The following is a 22,762-nucleotide window of genomic DNA, read 5'->3' as shown; positions in this document are numbered from 1 at the left end:
GCTGGAAACTTTTGCAAAAGCATTTCTCTTCCAATCACATGCTGGGGGTGGCAGACGCATCAAAGGAAGGGAAAGGCCCTTTCTTTCCTTTGATGTATCTCTGAGCATTTCTGATGCCCGATCGTGAAGTGATTGGGCAGCATAAAGGCCCACTAGACACCATGATTTTTTTGTTTATGTGTGTATTTACATATAACGGGAGCGGCCCCTTAGGCAAGGGCCGCTCCCCAGGGGGCATATTGTTTTTTGGCCATCCCCTTCCCCCCCTACCCCCCCTTGGGAGCAGATCGGCCTATTTTAATTAGGCTGATTTGCCTCCAGGGTGGGCAGAACCCATTAGACTCCAGGGATCTTTTTCTGTGTTTTCTTGCATGTGGGGACATATTGTTTTTTGGCCATTCCCCCTCCCCTATTTTTTTTTAGGCCAATTTGCCCCCGGAGAGGCAGAAACCACTAGAAACAAGGGGAGTGACCCCTTAGGCAAGGGTCGATCCCCAGGGGGGGGATTTATTTTAAGCCATTTCTGCCCATCGACCTATTTTTATTAGGCTGATAGAAACCACTAGGCACCAAAGATTTTTATTTTTATTTTTACAGATGGGGAGCCACCCCTTAGACAAAGGTCGCCCCCTGGGGGCAATTTTATTTTAGGCCATTTCTGCCCTCCTTGGGGGCAGATCCGCCTATTTTTCTTAGGCCAATCTGCCCCCAAGGGGGACAGGAATCACTAGACACCAGGGATTTTTTTGTTGGGACAATTTCACGCAAGGGGAGTGACCCCTTAGGCAAAGGTCGTTCCCCTTGGGGCAGGTTTATTTTAGGCCATTTCTGCCCCCCCCCCCTTTGGTGCAGATCGGCCTATTGCTTTTAGGGCGATCTGTCCCAAGGGGCGGCAGAAACCACATAGGCACCAGGGATTTGTGTGTGTGTGTGTGCTTTTTGTTTGGGGGCAGCCCTTTGGGCAAGGGGTGCTCCCCATGGTGGCACATTATTGTTGGCAATTTCTGCCCCCTTTGGGGGCAGACCACCCTATTTCTGTAAGGCCCATCTGTCCCCAAGTGGGGCAAAAAGCCCACCAGAGACCAGGGATGATTTGTTTTTGTTTTTAAAAGAGGGTGGGGGTATGGCCATTTACCCACCCCAAATAAATGGGGACAGAGTTGTTCTGCCCACTGGTGGGCAGATGGGGCAATTACCCCCGATCCACTCCCTGGAGGGAAAGAAAGCCTACTAGATCCCAGGGAATTAAAAAATAAAAAGTGGGGTGGTAGCTACCAACCAGTATGGGCATGGTTATGCCCCCAACCCAACCAAAGGGGGTAACAGTCATTCAGCTCTCACCCCACCCACTAAAACATCTTATCCCAACGGCAAGCAAGAGGACATTTGATTATTTTGGGTTTTGGTTTTATATGTGGGCCATGAGAGCTTGTCTAGCTTTCGAAATTGTCCCACTTGGAATGGTGAGGGCTGCACTTTTTGGACTTTGGGACGCTGCCATGTAGAATAATCTCCAAGACCTAGACACATCTGAAAACTAAATATCTGGGTGAGGCCAGGGTGGTGTGCTTCACATGCAGCCTGCACCATTTTCTTACCCACAATGCCCTGCAAACCTCCAACTTGGATTGAAATCACACATTTTTCCCACATTTTTGTGATGGAACCTTCTGGAATCTGCAGGAGTCCACAAAATTCCTACCACCCAGCATTGTTGCATCAATACCGATAAAAATTCTGCCCCAATTGTCAGCCTAAAAACAATTTTTTTCAAACTTCCCTTTTGGACCCACTTTGGTTCCCCCTCATTTTAAACATGTTTCTGGCTCTACCCTGTCATAGGCATTTGACCTACCTACGCAAGTGAGGTATCATTTTTACTGGAACTCTAAGGGGAGCGTTGAGTGGTAGGAAATTTGTGCCGGTGCGGTGATCCCACACAGAAATGTAGGAACAATTTGATTGTTTAGCTAAATCTGAGATTGCTGAGGATTCTAGTAATAAAACACTGGGTGATCCATACAAGTCATACCTCCCTGGACTCTCTCGGGTATCTAGTTTTCAGAAATGTTTGGGTTTGGTAGGTTTCCCTATATGGCTGCTGAGACCAGGACCAAAAATGCAGGTGCCCCCTGCAAAAACAGGTAGTTTTGTATTTTATATTTTTGATGTTTCCACATAGTGTTTTGGGGCATTCCCTTTCGCGGGCACTAGGCCTAACCACACAAGTAAGGTATCATTTTTATTGGAAGACCTGGGGGAACACTGGGTAGATGGAAGCTTGTGGCTCCCTTCAGATTCCAGAACATTGCAGCACCTAAATGTGAGGAAAAAGTGTTTTATTGCCACATTTTGAGGTTTGCCAACGATTCTGGGTAACAGAACCTGGTGAGAGCACCACAAGTTATCCCACCCTGGGTTGCCCTAGTGTCTAGTTTTCATAAATGTCCAGGTTTGGTGGGTTTTCCCAGTTGCCGGCTGAGCTAGAGGCCAAAATCCACAGCTAGGCACTTTGCAAAAAACAGTTTTCTTTGGGAAAATATGATGTGTCCACGTTGTGTTTTGGGGCATTTCCTGTTGCGGCACTAGTCCTACCCACACAAGTGAGGCACCATTTTTATCGGGAGACTTTGAGGAACACTGGGTGGAAGGAAATTTGTGGCTCCTCTCAGATTACAGAACTTTCTGTCACCGAAATGTGTGGAAAAAGTGTTGTTTTTTTGCCAAATGTTGAGGTTTACAAAGGATTCTGGGTAACAGAACCTGGTGAGAGTCCCACAAGTCACCCCATCTTGGATTCCCCTAGGTGTCTAGTTTTCAAAAATGTACAGATTTGGTAGGCTTCCCTAGGTGCCGAAATCCACAGCTAGGCACTTTCCAAAAAACACATCAGATTTCAATGTAAAAATGTGATGTGTCAATGTTTCATTTCCTGTCTCGGGCATTAGGTCTACCCCCACAAGTGATGTACCATTTTTTATCGGGAGACTTAGGGGAACACAGAATTGCAGTACAAGTGTTATTGCCCCTTGTCTTTCTCTACATTTTTTCCTTCCAATTGTAAGACAGTGTGTAAAAAAGACGTTTATTTGAGAAATGCCCTGTAATGCACATGCTAGTATGGGGACCCCGGCATTCAGAGATGTGCAAATAACCTCTGCTTCTCAACACCTTATCTTGTGACAATTTTGGAAATACAAAGCTTTCCTTGATTTCTATTTTGCACTCTTTATATTTTACCAAATGAATTGCTGTATACCCGGTATACAATGGAAACTCAATGCAACATGCAGCTCCTTTATTGGCTCTGGGTACCTAGAGTTCTTGATGAACCTACAAGCCCCGCAACCAGAAGAGTCCAGCAGACGTAACAGTGTATTGCTTTTAAAAATCTGACATCACAGGAAAAAGTTACAGAGTAAAACGTGGAGAAAAATGACATTTTTTTGATTTTACCTCAATTTCGATATTTGTTTTATTTCAGCTATTATTTTCTGTAGGAAAACCTTGTAGGATCTAAACAAATGACCCCTTAATAAATTTAGAATTTTGTCCACTTTTTAGAAATGTTTAGCTTTCTGGGATTCAGCATTGGTTTCACACCCATTTCTGTTACTAACTGGATGGAGGCTAAAAGCACACAAAATAGTAAAAATGGGGTATGTCCCAGTAAAATGCCATAACTGTGTTGAAAAATGTGGTTTTCTGATTCAAGTCTGCCTGTTCCTGAAAGCTGGGAAATTGTGATTTTAGCACTGCAAACCCTTTGCGGATGCCATTTTCAGGGAAAAACCCACAAGCCTTCTTCGGCAGCCCTTTTTTCCCCATTTTTGTAAAAAAAAAAAATGACATTTTTGCTGTATGTTGGCTAAGTTCTTGGTCTTGTCCAGAGGAACCCACAAACTCTAGATTCCCTAGGATGTTAGATAATAAGGACACCAATTTGGCGTGGGTAGCTTATGTGGACAAAAAGTTATGAGGGCCTAAGCGCAAACTGCCCAAAATAGCCAAAAAAGGCTCTGCACAGGAGGTGAAAAGGCCTTGCAGCGAAGGGGTTAAACGCCATGCAATGTGGATGTATGTTTGGATTTTCCTTTATGGTTTAAATATTTCTATTTTTTTACATGATACAAGTATCATCCACCTACATTCAATGGACGGTGGAGAAGCAGAAATTATACTAACTGCAGTGTAACCAGGAGGAGGTAGATGAAGACTTTTTGAAAAAGAAGGTTGAAAGTGTAGGAAAGGGTATTGACCAATATGATGTATGGAGAATCTCAGAATCTAAATAGACGCACAGTAAAAAGAACAAAGTAGTTCAGGGAATGTGTAGTGCACCCTGCCTAAGCTTCGCCTGTTAGTGAGTCACTAAGGAGTGCGTTCCTGGTGTGTAAGATGTAGGACCCACAGGAATCTCAGACAGGTTATCTCCAGGAATTCATTGGACAGATATTGTCCCCACATCAAACCACGGTAAGCTGTTTGATACTGTAGCAGTCAGTTTCTCCATCCCTAAAAGGTCCCAAAACTTGTGTAGCCAGTCTATCTTTGAAGAGGTCGCTTCAGAGCCCCATCGGGCTAGTAGCACTTGTTTGGAGGCTCCCAGTGTGAGTGTAATGGCTCATCCCCTAACCGAGTTAAGAGGGTGTGTTAACTGATTAGGCAGGCTTAACAGAATGTAGCTAGGGAATCTGGGATGTCAGTGTCAAACATGGCATCCTCTTATGATAACGCCTCCGTCCAGTAGTGACTGATTTTAGGGAATTGCCAGAGAAGGTGAGTGAGTGTACCAACCTGGCTGTTTTCCATTTGGCCATCCACGCCGGGTTGTAGCACCAGTAGTGAGCTATTTTGAGGAACATCTCCTTACTGGAAGTGTTAAGGGCATAGGCTCGGCCCGGTAGAGGATACCTTTCCACTCCTTAACTGTGAATGCGCATTCCTCCTCCCAGCGATGTTGCGCAGTAGATTTCTGTAGCACACAGGAGCATTCAGGAATGTATAGATATCGGACAAGAGGCATTTATCAGATGAGCGAGTGAGCAACTGTTTCTCAAATGGTGTAGGAGGATGACCAGCATCTGTGGTTGGTTGACCCAGTGGCGGATAGCTATGTATTGCCAGGTGACGCGCTAACCGAGACAGAGGGACTACATATCCCAGACTGCCTTGTGGCTCCAGGAGGCGGCCATCTTCTGCATCACCTGCTCCCACTTGCGATTTCCAACAAGTTCTATAAAGCGCAAGGGGGCATACCGCAGCGCAAGACGCGCTGAGACAGAGGGTCTACATATCGCAGACTGCCTTGTGGCCCCAGGAGGCGGCCATCTTCTGCATCACCTGCTCCCCCTTGCCATTTCCAAAAAGCGCTACAAAGGGCAAGGGGCATACTGCAGTGCAGGACGCGCTAACCGACACAGAAGGACTACATATGCCAGAATGCATTGTGGCCCCAGGAGGCAGCCATCTTCTGTATCACCTGCTCCCACTTGCCATTTCCAACGAGCCCTATAAAGCGTGAGGGGGCATACCGCAGTGCGGGACGTGCTAACCGAGACAGAGGGACTACCTAACTGCCTTGTGGCCCTAGGAGGTGGCCATCTTCTGCATAACCTGCTCCCACTTGGCATTTCCAACGAGCGCTATAAAGCATGAGGGGGCATACCGCAGTGGGAGACGCGCTAACAAGACAGAGGGACTACATATCCCAGACAGCCTTGTGGCCCCAGGAGGCGGCCATCTTCTGCATCACCTGCTCCTACTTGCCCCCTTACTATAAAGCATGAGGGGGCATACCACAGCGTGGGACGCATGCGGGACGCACTCAGGCAAAACCTGGGCCAAGGGCGAGCCCATCTGCTCCGACCGACCGAGGCTGCGCCACTCCCCTGAGATCGTTTTTTTTTCTCTTTAGCCACGCGGAACATGCTTTGCTTTCCCCTTGTTCCTTTTGAACGTACCAATCTAGGCCCCCTGCTTTGATCCAACTAACTCCCACAGAGATGAGCAAAAGAAAAGCGACCAAAGGTGGTGTGGGGGTGGGCACAAGAAAAATGTCAAAAAGTCAGGCTGCAATGAAGTGCTTGATCGCATTGATAAATTCCGGGTTGATTGTGGGGAACAATTAACCCCACTATCTGGCATAGTCCAACAATCGAGCCTCAAATTGTCCCTGGCAATTCAACCGCTGACCAACAAGCAGGAAAGTATATCTAATATGTTTAACAAGGCTAGGGCACGGATGAGGAACAATACCAGCTTAACATCTCTAAACCCAATAGACCTAGTTCCAGGTTCTGGCTGCTCCCCTGATACAGCAGAAGTGCCCCCCTCCTCTCCTATTCCCTGTACTAATCGATTCCTACCGCTCACACGTACTTATAATCCAGGATTCTGTAGCTTTTCCTGCACAAATTGGGGCAGGCGGCCTCTCAAACAACCAGCCATGCTCCCTCTCCCCAAATGAAGACCTGGCAGGTTGTATACAAATACTCAGGTCAGGAATAGTAGCCCTAAAGTCTATGATATGCGATCTTGTGGCCACAGTGGGGCGTTTAATGGAAAAGAGGGGGAGAATACCCAGGGAAGGAGCCATCATCCCAGTCTTGACCAATACACCCGCCCTGACACCCTCCGCTTCCACTATGCCCCATGCAAAACACCCTGGAGGCCATCAAGGCATCCCACATGAGGGTACCACTCCCAGGATATCAGTCAGAGTGTGCATTATGGGATTCCGCACACTTGTAGGCATGCCGACTGAACTGCCTTTTATCTACCCCAAGAGCAAACGACCCAAGCCAACACTTCCTATACTGGGGGCTGTCCCGCAAGTGGATCATATGTTGCTAGAACCACCACCACCCCATCAAATTGTTTTTATGATTAATGTACCTAAACTCAATCTTCGGGGGGAGGGAAGGGGAACATTCCTTGAGTAACACAGTCACCCATTGGATTCGACATAGCAGAGGATGTCTCTCCATAATTAGGAAAGATATCCTTAGGGCTAGACGGCATAGGTCTTTGTGCTCACCATCAGACTGTATTGAGCTTCTTTTAGCAAACGGCAGCTAGCTTATGATCTAGTGGCACTAGACCAAAGAAAAAAACCTTTGGATGGGTCTCCCATACAGTTCAGACTCGATCCACCCATTCCCCTTGTGTGCCACCCCTGCACCTTGCTCTAGACAACGGTATTGTTTGTTCCAAGTTAGATTGACCCCTAGAGCCAGAGGCACAGACCACCTATGATTGACTCAACAGCTGTGTAAGCCTTGATAACCACCTCTGTACTAATAGTCATCCACCAGATATGCCCGACCACAGAGATAGGAAGGCTCCTATTGCACGACCACCCAACGGTCTTGCACCAGCTATCAAGGAAGCCTGTCGACCTCCTATAGGCTCCCTAGATTTCCAGACAAATACTTACCCATTGCCTACTATCAAGACTACTGGGCAGATAGTAAACATTGTCTCTTTGAATTTGGCAGGTATAAAATCCAAACTTTTTTTGCCCCACTGGAATACTTTTATTGACCAATATTACATATGCATTTTCCAGGAAACCTGGCTAACTGAACCTGACTACAAACCTAGTTACGCAACCTACCATATATCCGCTACTCCTAGCAAGGTGGGTCATCCATCAGGGGGGCCTCTGAATATGGGTGAGAATCTCACTACAGTGTGTAATGAATTTGCTACCAACTGGCAGCCCTGGTATTCTTGGTATTAGCCTCAAAGGTTCAGTGACCATTGCCATAGACATATTTAACATCTATGCTAGGGGGACAAGGGAGCTTGACCCCTCTGCTACCCTGCAGTCTCTTGAGAACCAATTGGGAGAGAGACCACCTAAACATGCCCTCATTGTAGCGGAGGACTTTAACACTACCCATGATCCCCTTGGTCTGGAAAATATGGGCGATTTTCTGGAAGAAGATAACCTATGGGACATATCTAGGCTTGAGCTCCCCTTATCAAGGTGTGGCACCAGGTTTCCCTGCAACTAAATGCCCTGAGCCTTGGCCATGGTCTGAGGGCAGCCAACGGAAGAACCAAATCCGATAGGCATTCTGTTCATACATTCATTAGTGCGCAGGGAAAGAGTCGCATTGACTATATTCTTAATTACTGGCATTTGGTAGACGATATGGTAGTCCGGCCCCAAATGACTAGCGACCACAATCCACTATGTCTTAGCTTAGAGCTCCCTTGGGGAAGGGTACCCATTGCGACAACCATGCCAAAGCAACTAAGGTGGTTCAGGCTGATCACAGCAGACTGTGCCTAAGATGAGCAAGGTTGTCCTGCAAGATGACATTCTCTCTACCATCAATCAAGACCTGACACACTGTGTAGCACTGACATCCACAATAGAAGAGGAGGAGGGAAACTGCTCCTCCCTTCTAGACGTACATACAGGGTTTTTCAAAAGATAAGAACTGCTACTAACTCTGCCAGTTGCCCATAATACTTGTAGCGGTCCACTCTGCGAGGGAGACAACTAGTTTAATCAAGACAGTCGGCTGGCCCGAACAAATCTAATCAGTGCAATTAAGCAAAAAGACGTTGCCCGAGTCAAGGCCCTGCGGAATGTGTATAAGCATACGCAGAATAAGGCTAGGAAGAACTGGGAGGAGGAAAGATGGAGGCTTATGAAGGCTGCTTGTGAACACAGGGACTCCAATTCCTTTTGGCTTATGGTAAACATAAGAAACCTAAAATAGCATTCAGCCCTCAGACTAGTTCCAACACTTCAATTCTCTCTATAATGTCAAAAGCCATCTTGCAACCACCTCCTTCCCTTTATTCCCATCCCAGCCGAATACTACCTATTGGGAAGGGCTGTTTAACCTGGGAGACATCCGAGATGCAATAAATAACATAGTACGTTTTAATGCTGCTGGCCCTGACGGCATTCCCGGTGACCTCTTGCTTTATAACATTGACAAATGGGCTGAGTATATTCTCCTTCTATCCAATGCAATCACCAGGGGAGCTCCCATTCCCGAGTCATGGAGGGGTGCAGAGGTAATACCCATCTATAAGAAGGGTGATAGGTCTTTACCCACTAACTACAGGCCTATAAGCCTTATTGAAGCAATCGAAAAGGTATTCTGTTGTGCCCTACTATCAAAAACTCCAAGACTGGATTATTGAGAATAACATCTTATCACCATTCCAGGCTGGCTTTAGGTCCAAACCAAGCACCATAGACCAGGTGTTCTGATTCCTGCTCCTGTATTGGAAGATTATAATGCTAGGGAAGGGGAGCCTTTACGTAGCCTTTATAGACCACTAATCTGCTTTCGACCTGATCCCTAGGGGTAAACTCTGGGAGGTCCACAATGAGATGGGAATGCTCCTAGGGCTTCTGACCATAATAATTTGTCTACACAAAGCCAACTTTGCTAAAGTTCTCTGGGGGAACCAGGGTGACCTCACTGATCTGATCAAGGTAGTCAGGAGCGTTCGGTAGGGTTGTGTACTAGCTCCAACTCTTTTCTCCCTATATCTGAATGAGGTCGTCCAACACTTTACATCTCTGCCCTCTGATTCACCAGCCTTAGGCAATGAAAAGATTGCAACACTTCTGTTAGCAGATGGCACCCTGGTAGTATCCAAAACCCTGATGGACGATTTCTGCTCCAAGAGAGGCCTAGAAATAAACACCTTCAAAACTAAGTTTATGGTTATTAACCCACACAGATCGTGTAGGGGGAAACCTTTCCCTGGATGGCTCAAAACTAGAATGGGTTACCACCCTTGAATATCTGGGGATCAAAATATCAGACTCAGGCCCTCATTATGACATTGGCGGTAAATCCCGCTTACCGCCATGCCAACTGCCGCTAACATAACGCCGCCGCTGCGAATAACCGCCAAGCATATTATGACACACACATACCAATCTGTCACTATACAGCCACACACACAAGTCTGCCAGCCCAAAGTTCAGTGATAAACTGGTGGTATCAAAACCCACACCGTTAGGCCAACAGAACTACGCCGACAGCAGTATGACCCACGAATTACCGCTGCGGACATTCATTGGCGGTACATACCGCCGCGCTCAAAATACACACACTCAAACAAAACTACACCACATTCGACAATTCACACTACACACACCTGACACTCATACACACACCACACCCACACACCTACACCACTATAAAACACCCACATTACCCACAACTCTTTACAACAAGAAATAATTGATACCAGAGAGAGACAGCAAGAACACCCACACAACCCGAGCCACATAACATCATCACCTATATACTATCCACGCACTTTACATCATACACCCCAACACATTACCCCACACACCCTCACCCTCACCACTCACACTATACCCATGGCACAACAATGACACCCCAGATTCTCTGAGGAGGAGCTGAGGGTCATGGTGGAGGAAATCATCCGGGTAGAGCCACAACTATTTGGAGCACAGGTGCAGCAGACATCTATTGCTAGGAAGATGGAGATATGGCGGAGAATCGTGGACAGAGTCAATGCCGTGAGACAGTACCCCAGAACAAGGGACGACATCAGGAAGAGATGGAATGACCTACGAGGGAAGGTACGTTCCACAGCAGCAAGACCCCAACTAACTCTACAGAGGACTGGCGGTGGACCCCCACCTCCTCCCCCACAACTAACAACATGGGAGGAGCAAGTCTTGGCAATCATGCATCCTGAGGGCCTGGCAGGCGTAGGAGGAGGACTGTACTCTGTTAAGTCAAATCTCTATTACTATCACCGCCCTACCTGCATGCCATCACAAACCCCACCCGTACCCTCACTCCCATCACTTCACCACCTCCAACATACCCCACCATCACAACCCACTCATCCCAATACCAAACCCTGCATGTAACACCAATGTATGGACATCCCTCACAGACCTGCATGGACACCTATCACCACTGCATGCACACTGGAGAGAATCACCTAGCCCACCAAATAGCAACTCACACAAAGGCAAATCTGCCAGGGCAACAACAACCATAGAGGGCAACACACCCATGCACATGATGTTGCACGCAGAAACAATAACACTGCATTTTTATCCCCACAGGTCCCCCAGCCAATGTCACTGGAAAAGAGGTGCCAGCAACATCCAGTCCCCCCCAGAAGAGGCCCACAGTGATGACAGCAGCTCTGCTTGCTTGGATCTGGATGACCAACGTGGCCCATCAGGGATCTCCGGACAGTCGGTTACCCAGGCACACACTCACACCACCACAGAGCCTCCCCCCTCAGGAAACACCACCACAGCACCCAACCAGTGGGCCCATACCTCTGTCCCCAGGCCACCCCACAAATGCAGGAGGATCAGGGACCTGGGGTCAGTGGCAGTGGGCCCATGGGTCAGGGGACAGAGGCACAGGACAACAGGGAAGCTGGGAGGACTGCTGTGGACAGGCCCAGGGAACTGACTCTCCAGGAGGCACTCACTGTAATCCTTGGAGCATACCACCATTACCAGGAAACAATGGGCCAGATACTGGACAAGTTGCAGGAGAACATGTGGCTGCAGGAGGGACAGTACCTGGGGATCAGGGAGGACTTGAAGAACATTAACACCACCCTGGTCTCCATTGCAGGGATGCTGGCAGACATGGCCAACATGATGAAGGAGGCACTGGCACCCCACCGGGCCTCTGCCACTAGCCAAACTGATGAACAGCCCCCTACCTCTGCTGCCGCTAGTGGACAGGAGGCCCGCCACAGGACCAACAGGCCACCAGCACCCCTCCCACTGCAGAAGGAGAACCACCCTGCAAATGTTCCCTGCGATCCAGGCAGAAACCAGAGACTATTGCCAAGATCCCCGCCAGGAAATAGGACTCTCCTGATTTTCACCCTTGTGTCCCACTCTGTCCACCTTGAACTGCCATTGCTCCCCTTCCTATGCACCCTTGGACAATGCACCTGTGATACAAATAAACTGGAACTATACCCTAGACTTTCCTCCATCATCACGCCAGCCCATTGCACATCCCCTTCTACCTCTTAGCACTTAAATAAACACCCTTTGAAAAAATACAAGTATGGAGTATGTCGAATGATTTAAGTATGCATTAGTTCAACAAGGTTTAAACATTGAAAATCATGTGTACAGAAATTTAAACATAGGAATGACCGGTAGTTGGCTGCAGTCTACACACCAGGAGCGATAGTGAGGCACAAATATCTGCAAATAGTGATGCCAAAGGATTCAGTGAGTGGCCATAGAAGTGGTAAAAACAGCCTGCCAGTGATACTGTCAAACACAAAAATGTCAATTAAATGTGAAGTTACACTTTCTTACCTGTGTGTCATTGGAAGTATTGACGAATTATTGCACTTCTGTTGTCCTCATCCTCATCCTCATCCTCTGCCTCCTCATCTCACGGTCCACAGGGTCCACTGCAGCCACACGTCCATCTCCAGCCTCATCCTCCTGCAGATAAGGCACCTGGCGATGTAAGGCAAGGTTGTGCAACATACAGCATGCCACAATGATCTGGCACACCTTCTTGGGTGAGTAGTACAGACTGAGGCAACAAAACCTGGCCTTCAGGAGGCCAAAGGTCCTCTCTATAATTCTTCTTGTTCGTCTATGTGCCTCATTGTAATGTTCCTCTTCCCTTGTCATGGCGTTCCTCACAGGGGTTAGTAGCCATGAGAGGTTGGGGTAACCAGAGTCACCTGCAAATATTGAGGGACAACTGTTAGCCACACACCAACCCATAGGGCCCACACCATACCCATACACCAACACCCACTGGGTGGAAACCAGGGATCACGTATTAACCACACCCTGTGCTCTGGAGTTGAGCCGTCACATATGGGATTCTGCTATTCCTCAGGATAAAGGCTTCATGCACAGACCCAGGATATTTTGCATTGACGTGGGAGATGTACTGGTCTGCCAGGCACACCATCTGCACATTCATGGAGTGACAGCTCCTTCGATTTCTGAACACCTGTTCATTTCGCAGGGGGGGGGGACAAATGCTACATGTGTACCACCAATTGCCCCAAATAATGTTGGGGTTATGTCCCATTGCATAGAAGTCAGCTTTCACTGTGGCCAAATCCTCCACCTGGGGGAAAACTATGTAGCTGTGAATGTGTTTAATGAGGGCAGACAACACTCTGGTCAGCACTTTTGAGAACATTGGCCACTCCCACTGTCACTTCGAAGGAGCCAGTTGCCAGGAAACTGAGCACTGATAACACTTGCACAAGAGGGGGGATCCCAGTGGGGTGAAGCATAGCAGATATCAGGTCAGGCTCCAATTGGGCACACAGCTCTGTGATTGTGGCCCTGTCCAGTCTATAGGTGAGGATAATGTGCCTGTCCTCCATTGTTGCCAAGTCCACCAGGGGTCTGTACACAGGGGCATGTCTCCATCTCCTATTCAATCACAGCTGTTGCAATATATGGGACAAAATGGTGAGGAGCTGGTTAGTATCTGTTATTTCCAACCACTACACTTCAGTGCATGTCGTGATTGTAACAGTATTTTGTTGGAGAGGTCCAAATTGTGCATATGTGTACTGTGACGCAGTTAGCAGCCATGGCCTGCCCCCTCCTGTTTGGAGGGACAGGTGGAAATTAGGTCATTCCGCTGACGTTGTGCGCCGTTGCGGGAGGCGGTCAAAAACCGCTGTTCAACTCCTCATTGGTTAACATTGGGCCTTATGGGTTACAGTGGCCAATGGTGATGTACGCCAGTGGTGTCGGTATGTACCGCCGCGGACGTGACCGCCATTTTCTATCTGTTCACTCGCTTGCTACCTGACCTTCAACAGGAGAGGACCTACACTGCAAGTGCTGCTGTGACCTGTGTCTGGAACTGACCATGGCTCGTGTCACTGGGGAAAGGGCCCCTGCCTTCACCTTGGTGGAGTTGGAGAGACTGGTGGATGGGGTCCTACCCCAGTACCGAATGCTGCTTTGGCCTCCAGACCAACAGGTGAGTACACCGTGAGTATGATGCATGGGGTGTGAATGCCTGGAGTGTTGTGTGTGAAGGCCTCATGTAGAGGGGGTTGGTGGATGGGCCCTGGGCATTGTGCAGCATGAATGGTGGGCCATGTATTTGCTAATAGGGATGGGAAGAGGCATGGTGGGCCATGAGTGTAACAGGCAGGATGGTCGGACTAATATCTTTCCCTGTGTCCATTTCCCTGCAGGTCAGCGCCCATCAGAAAAAGGGTATATGGCGTGCCTTCGCCAAGGACGTGTGGACCCTGGGGGTCTACGGCAGTCGGAGCACCCACTGTCACAAACGGTGGGAGAACTTGAGACACTGGGCACGGAAGACAGCGGAAGCCCAGCTGGGGATGGCCTCTCAACGAGGAAGGAGTGCCCGTCGAACGCCGACCCCCCCCGATGGCCCGCATACTGGCAGTGGCCTATCCGGAGCTGGATGGGTGATTGGGAGCATCACAGCAGCCACAAGGGGGTGAGTACAGTGCCCCAATATACAACTTGCACATGGTGTGGTGGTACCCGGGTGGGGTGTGTGCGCCTGTGGGTGTCCCTAGGCCAGGCCTGACATTGCAGCATGGGTTCCATGTTGGGCAGGGTTCTGATGTAAAATACCTCAAACCAAGCTAGTAGCCATCCCCTACTGGGCATGGGTCTGTGGCCTCAGGTATGCTGCAAGTGGCGTTAGGTGTCCCTATCCCTGGGCTGGTGACTAGCATTGTGACTAGTAGTGCATTGGATAGTGCGTAGAGCTGTTCCCTGTGTGTGTGTGTGTCGTGTACACCAACGTTGGTGTTGTTTGTGCCATTGACTAAGTGTATCCTTTGTCTCCTCCCCCCTTTTTGTTTTGTCACCCTGTCCTTATGTGCATTAGCATCATCTGGCGGAGGAGCTGAGGCACTGGCGATGGAGGGAGCTGCATCCCACAGGGCCCAGGAGGCCGAATCCACTGACGGTGAGGGCACCAGTGGGACGGAGGGTGAGGGGAGCAACATGGCGGAGACATGAGGGGACAATACTGACACGGATTCCACCTCCGATGGAAGCTCCCTGGTGGTGGCGGACACCTCTGTGCCTACCCCAGCTACAGGTACAGCCGCCACCCCCGAACCAGCCCCACCCTCCCAGCAGCCCCTCAGCATGTTTCCTGTGCCCACTCACCCAGGAGGGTGGGCATCTCCTTCGCCCCAGGCACCTGAGGCTCTGCCCCAGTTAGCCCTGCTGCCCTGAGTGAGGAGGCTATTGACCTCCTGTGATCCATCTCTGTTGGGCAGTCAACCATTGTGAATGCCATCCAGGGGCTGCCAGCCCAATTGCAACAGACAAATGCATTTCTGGAGGGCATTCACACTGGCATGGCGGCCCAACAGAGATCTTTTTTTTTTTCAATATATTTTTATTGTTATTTCAATAGTGAAGAACAAAAATAAAATTGCAGTTGTGTTACATAATTATACAATTATTTACGTGTTCCAATGCTAATTCTTCCATTGTCCATGCATTCTTAGCGGTGTAGATATGATTGTGTAGTTGGGAGGAGAATCTTGGAAACATTGTGTTCACAGGTAGTACAAAAAGAAAAAAAAACAACGTACCATAAAAAGTGATAACTAAAAAATTGAGGATTAAGTGAAAGAAGAAGAGAGTAAGGTTGAGAGCGGGGCGAGCGTGCGCGGGGGGGAGGTTGGGGGAGAAGGGAACCGCCAGGCACCCCCTGCCAACAGAGCCCCTGGAGGTATCTGAAGCAGTGCAGCATGTGCTCTTATTATGATTACGAGTCAGGGCAAGCGAGGGGGGCCCGGTAGTTGCTCACGCCCCAGGAGGAGGCAAGGAAGGATAGCCTCACAGGTGGGGAGAAGCCATGGCAGCAGGGCCTTCCAGGGTGAGCAGTGTGCTCATGTGCGTTCTCTCCCTTGGTATAGTTTATTGCCAGCAAGCGTCTGTCACTCATTGTGTTTGTGATTCATATTCTTCCAGTTACTATTGATTTTTTCTCATTTATTTTCTCAATTATTTCTTGCTGGCATACAACTTTATTGTATTTACTGGGTTAACCCATTGTGTCCATATTTCAAATATGACCTGTTGACTGCTAGGTATTGCCTATCATTATCATTTATTTATTTAGGGGGGTCGATTATCGTCTTTGCTTTCCATGGTTATCACAAAGGAGTTCCATGTGTCCACTCCTTTGACCTGGATCCCTTTTTCCTGGAGTGATTGTAGTGTCTGTGCTTCCGCCTTGGCCCAGCGCAACAGCTCGGCTTGCCACTGATTGATACTTGGCGCGCTAGGCGCTTTCCAATGCATGGCTATCAGACGTCTGTACAACACTAATGCTATGCATTTGTGAGTCTGTTTCTGCCTTTTAGATCTTGCCCCTATTTCTAGTAGGCATAGTTCGGGCTTGAGAGACAGCAGAATGTCAGTCCATTCGGTTAGCATAGTTATTATGACGTTCCATGTGTGCAGAATTGGAGGACAGTCCCATGTCATATGAAAAAAAGTGGCCTCTGTGTTTCCGCATCTGGGGCACTTCTGTGGTGTTTGGGGGAGCATATGCGCTAAATGGTGGGATGATAAATATGTTTGATGTACATAATTAAACTGGGTATAACGGAAACGGGGGTTACGTGATACTTCATAAATCATTTTCATAGCCTGGTTCCATGCGTTCTGTGAAAGTGGTTCTGATAGTACCTGATCCCATCTATTTTTTGCTTGTTCCTGCCCATGTTCAATATGTGTAGCCAGAATTCTGTATGTCCTCGATACATTTATTGGGGCAGCTATGTTGTCAATCAGATCGTGTAATATAGGGGCCGTATTTGGTTCCCCATTTCCACAATTCCAGATTGAACGTACCAAGTGTCGTATTGCGCCGAAAGCAATAAAACTTCCTTGTCCCAGGTTATATGTATCCGCCAGTGCCTCATATGTTAGAAATTGCCCTTCGCTGTAGATATCACCCACGGTAAGTATGCCCTTCTCGGGCCATGTATTCAGGGACACCTTAGTTGCTATCTTTGCAATTTTTGGGATGGCCAATAGTGGGATCTTGGGGGAGTACTGTGTTTTTTTGTCTCCTGTTAGAGCATAACGACCCCATGCCCAATGAGCTATATTCAGTAAGATGTTCTGTGAGTGTTTTGAGCCATTTCGATTCATCAGGTGTTGCAAAATATCAGTATGTCCTAGGTCCGAGTGTATCGTCTGTGTTTCTACACCCCTAGGGTTTCCAAGCCATTTAGATATCCATTGCAACTGGGCGGATGCATAATATAATTCAAATCTTGGTGCCCCTAACACTCCTAATATAAGTGGTTGATATATTTTCGATAGCGCCACGCACCGCCGGCCGCCCCATATTAAGTCTATTAATATGCTATTCAGTGGGCTGAAAAAGGAGGAGGGTAGTGCAAGTGGGAGCGCCATAAAAAAGTACAGTAGATGTGGTAGTATTAACATCTTTGCTAAGGCCACTTTACCCATGGGCGAAAGCGGAAGCGAGCACCAGAAAGGCAGTGAGCCCCTAAAGGATCTAATCACTTTTCCCAGGTTGCCGTCTTTGAGGTCCTGGGAATCATGATACACATTTATTCCTAAATATTTAAAAGTGGTGTAACACCATTTCAGGTCACCCGGATTGGAGGTTAAATGATATATTTCCGGGACCGGTTGCACAGGGAATAGGCATGATTTAGACCAGTTCACTTTTAATCCGGATACCGAGCCAAATTGGTGCAGCAGTCTCAGTAAGTCAGGTAGAGATTCTGTGTGATTTCGTAGGAATATTAGTGCGTCATCCGCGTATAGTGACACTAAACGGTGTGTGTGTCCGTCCAGGATGCCCCAAGCCGGGGCTAATGTGCGAAGCCGGGCAGCTAAAGGTTCTATGGCTAGAGCAAATAACAGTGGGGACAATGGACAACCCTGTCTGGTGCCTCTTCCGATACTGAACTTCTCGGATATCATGTCCCTTGTCTTGACTCTCGCTGTTGGGTTAGAATAAAGTACCCTTACCCAGTTAACGTATGTCCTGCCGAAGCCCATGCGGTTGAGAGTTTCTATCAGAAAGGGCCATCCCAACATGTCGAACGCTTTTTCAATATCTAGCGATACTGCTACCTGATTGTATTCGCCCACTGGGGAGTTTGCCATGAGGCGTAGTAGATTCCGTATGTTAATTAAAGTGTTGCGGCCCATTATGAAACCGGACTGGTCATGATGGACCAGATCCGGCAACCATGGGAGCAAGCGATTTGCAAGAATTTTACCGAGCAATTTGCAGTCTGTATTTAACAGCGATAGCGGCCTATATGAGCGAACAACTAGTAGGTCACGGCCTGTTTTAGGCAGTACCGCTATTAGCGCCTCTCGTAAGGTGTCAGGTAGTTGACCGCATTTTAGAGCCTCATTTAGCATTCCTAGGTATGGTGTTAACGTTTGTTTCGGGAATGTGCTATAATACTCTATGGGAATGCCATCGCTGCCTGGTGCTTTGCCATGTGTTAATTGTTGTAGGGCTTGTTGTATCTCTGCCAGATCGATTGATTTCTCCATGTCCACCAACTGAATAGCAGTTAGGCAGTTTAATTTGATTCCCCTGAAGAACTCATTTAACTGTTCTGTTGAGGGAGGAGGGGGGCCTTGTATAATGCGCTATAATACTCTCTGAAGGCACTGTTTATTTCCACTTGAGTGTTCACAATTATCCCTGTATCCAGGCGAATGGCCCCTATAGGGGGGTTCCGACGTTCGCTCCTTAATAGCCATGCCAGTAGTTTTCCTGATCTATCCCCTTCCACATGTGTGCGGGCCATGTAATGGCAATAATCATAGTGCCTTAGGCGCCTATCCGCCTCCTTCCATTGTGTGTGTAATCTAGTGAGCGTCGCGTCAGTAACAGTGCCCTCTATTTGTTTGCATTCTGCATTGCGGACGTCCTGTTCTAATTTGCAGAGCTCTTGCGACAGTGTATGCTGTACTCCCACTGTCATGGATATGCATGTGCCCCTTATAACTACCTTGTGTGAATCCCATTCATTTACCCTGGAGCTCGTGGTCCCGGTATTTAAGGTAAAATACGAGGAAATGTGCATGGCTATTTCTTTTCTGAACGGGGGATCTTGTAGTAATCGGGGTTGAGACGCCAGGTTGGGATGCAAGCATGTGGCCTCCCCCACCTAATGTGAGCGATGAGTAGGCAATGATCCGAGATTACCTTAGCAGTGTATTCTGCTTCTGTGAATCTGTGTGTCAAGTCCTGCGAGGTGAGAATAAGATCTATGCGGGTATGTAGTAAATGCACAGGGGGGTGGTAGGAGTATTCCCTTTCTTGAGGGTGTAAGTGCCTCCATACATCTATCAGGCGGCAGTCTGTTATCCATGTTTGTAGCATCTGTGAGTTTTTCGCTGCTAGGGCGGCTACCAATGGGGGGTGTGATCCATCCATATCTATTTGTGGAACACAGTTCATGTCCCCACCCCAAATACTGGGTATAGTTAAAACGAGATCGTTTTTTGTAGGAATTCACCCTTTTTAACATCGGGACATATATCCCGTTAATCACTAGCATTTCACCATCTAGTGAGCCTACTAATTGTATAAATCTGCCTTCTTTATCCGTTGTGCTGCGTTTTACTGTATAGGGGACCCCTGGTGCTATCCAAATCAGTAATCCTCTGGCAAAAGTCGATGTTCCAGAGCCATAAATTTGTCCCGCCCATCTTCTCTCAATCTGTGTAATATCATCTGGTGTAACATGTGTTTCTTGTAGTATGGCTATGTGTATGTGATGGCGTTTTAAATGTGAATATATCCTATTGCGTCTAGACATTCCCGCCATGCCTTTCACATTCCATGTTAGTATGTTGTAAATAGGCTCCTTATGCATTGTATTGTGTGGTATTATTTAACTCACACATCGGGTCACAGCTCCAATCTCCGATCCGCCTCCCAGCCCCCCCCGCATCCACCCCCCCTGCAGTCTGCCCCCCCCCGCACCCGAGCCCCCACGCAGTACAACATCGACCCTAGGGAAGGGGGATAGACCCCGGGATAGGGAGAAAAAGATAAGAAAATCAACAAAAAAGGACAGTTTGGGCAAGGCCCTATTTTAAACGGAGTGGCACAACCGGTGCCTAAACTAGAGTCTGAACAGTTCAGTTCCATTCAGGTACCGTTCAGGTGGTGGGGGACGTGGATTGGTTTAGGTGGGCGCCCTCTTGGCCCACCTCCAATATGCTTCTTTCCCTGCGTAGTCCAGGATGCGATTATATTGCTCAGTTCTGGTTTCACCGCTGCTTGTAGGATCAACGTCGGATCGGCCTTTATCCTAGCATGACCATATTTATCAGTGTCCGCGTTCGGGGAGGGGGAGCACCCGCTTCCCGTTGTTTCAGGACCAAATGACTTGTTCGGGGCTCACCCTGTGGGCTCTCAAATTTCGTCTGCCAGGGGCAGAGTAAGGTCAGGTCCACTTAGCAATTGGGATAGGGATGAGCTGGACCCGCTACCCGGTGAGCCGCTGTCGTCAATGTCTACTTCGCTCGCGGTGACTGATAGCGATCGTGCAAATGTGCTAGCTTCCTTTAAGATTTGCGCCTGGTCGGCAGCCATCTGTGACTTTGTTGGGCGCACCGTTGTGTTTTTCTTTTTCTTTCTTTTTCTCCTAGCGCTGGGAGTGATCCATTCTGCTTTTGCTGCGTCGTCTGTAGACGGAGCGGCCAGGCCTTTAGCATGTATCAATGTACAAGCGTCTTCCAGCGTAGGGAACATGAGAGTCTTTTCGTCGGTTATTATTTCGGAGGCGAGCTGGGAACATGAATGAATAAGTAATTTTGCGTTCACGCAGTAGTTGTTTAAGTTTGAAATATGATGTTCTTTTACGTTGTACTTTCATTGTGTAGTCTGGGTAGGCTGTTACGTTTTTGTTTTCCAAGCTAATTGTGCCTGTGGTTCTGAAGTATTTGAGAACAAGATCTCTGTCTCTGTAATTTAGGAACCGCACTATCCGAGGTCGGGATGGAGCGCCGGGCCGTGGGGGTCTTCCAGGGATTCTGTGTACTCTTTCAATCACTGGGACTTTGGTGATGTCCTGTATTTTCATTATGTTTTTCAGCCAGTTCTCTATAAATTCCTCTGCTTTGGGAGTCTCTGTACGTTCCGGGATGCCCAGGAATCTGATATTTTTAGGTCTGGAGCGACACTCCGCGTCCTCAGCCCTGCGTTGCAGTTGCGTTAGTTCCATTTCCATTTGTTGAATTTCAGTCCTCATGCTTGCGACCTCGGGTTGAACAGTTTTTAATGCTGATTCTGTTGTTAACCCTGTCTGTAAGCTTGCGATGATCTGCATGGAGTAATGAGACTTCCGATACCGCAGCATCAATTTTACCTTCTAATGATGTCTTGGTGTCCATTATTGCTTGCAAGAGTTTGTCGAATTGCAGGGAGTGTGTGCGAAGCGTTTCGCTCACCTGAAGAAGTGTTGTGATTTGCGTGACGGAGTGACTTGCGGGTGGGGGGATGCCACCGTCCATGTGGGTCCCCGGTTTGGGGTGTTTTGGCTTAACCATTGCGTCACAAGGCGACAGTCACTGCTGAGCTGCTCACTGAGACTGGTTTTGGCCAAAGTTGCCAGGGGGCACAGGGTGGTAGTTTAAAGTTGCTCACGTCTGAGCGGCACGAGGGCGCAGGTCATCCAGGGACCCGCGTGTGCTTATATAATTGTGTCTCCGTGGGGGAACTACCGTGTTCTAGTTTATTATTGTTTCGGATATCTAACTTGGCGAGATTCCTGAAGGGTTACCTAGTCCTCAGCAGTATTTTGGTGTGCGCTAGTTTTGCTAGCAGGGGGGTGGAATAGTTCTCAGCCAACGTCACCGGAGTTTTTGGAAGTCAACGCCGTGAAGTACTACCCTGAGTTTGAACCATACTTAGATACAATACCTGATTTGTTAGGCAAAAGTTTGTATGCCAGATTTCGATTTGGAACATTACCCCTGAAGGCCTTAACGAGCGGATGGGGACCTAAGTTAAGCTCTGATACCTGTCCTGTATGTGGCATTCCTTCCGAAACAGTAGAACATTTTATGTTTTTTTGTCCCGCCTATTCAATCCCAAGGTTTAAATGGATATATAAAATCTGTAGGGAATTGAATTTAAGGAAATGTTTTTTAGCTTTGCGGATCTTAAAAAGCCACAATTCAAATGTGACAATTTACGCAGTAAGTAAGTTTTTAGCAACAGCATGGCGCATACGCACTTTTTATTTACAATGAGTTGAAATTGTTTTAAGACGGGCAAACATGGATCATTCTTTTTTTAAAAAAATTTCTATGACATTATGGTTTATATTATTATATTATATTGCATTGTATTGTATTGCTTTGATGGTCTGTTGGCCGAATAAAGCTTATGTGAAACACTGCCTTGAATCGTTTGTGTCTGTTGGGTGAATGATTTAATCGATTTCAATAATTGGGGGTGTCTTGTGAGATCCTGTTGGGCTTCTTGTCGGTTGATTCGCCTTTGCGCCAGTTCCCCATGCTACTTTTTACCTCCTACAGGCGCATGAGGAGTTTTCAGGTTGGCCTTTGTGATCCGGTGTACTGCGTTGACAGGGGGAAAGCATTTAATGAATAGCTCTGTCAGCTTGTGAGTTCACGCTATGATTCTGTTCGTGGGTCCCTGTATGGCATCCCTGGAGGGTTGCAGGGGCCTTGCTTGCTTTTAATCTTGTGTTGATTATCTTTATG

The sequence above is a fragment of the Pleurodeles waltl genome, chromosome 2_1 (genome assembly GCF_031143425.1).
Source record: "Pleurodeles waltl isolate 20211129_DDA chromosome 2_1, aPleWal1.hap1.20221129, whole genome shotgun sequence".
Lineage (NCBI taxonomy): Eukaryota > Metazoa > Chordata > Amphibia > Caudata > Salamandridae > Pleurodeles > Pleurodeles waltl.
This window is presented reverse-complemented; position numbering follows the sequence as displayed.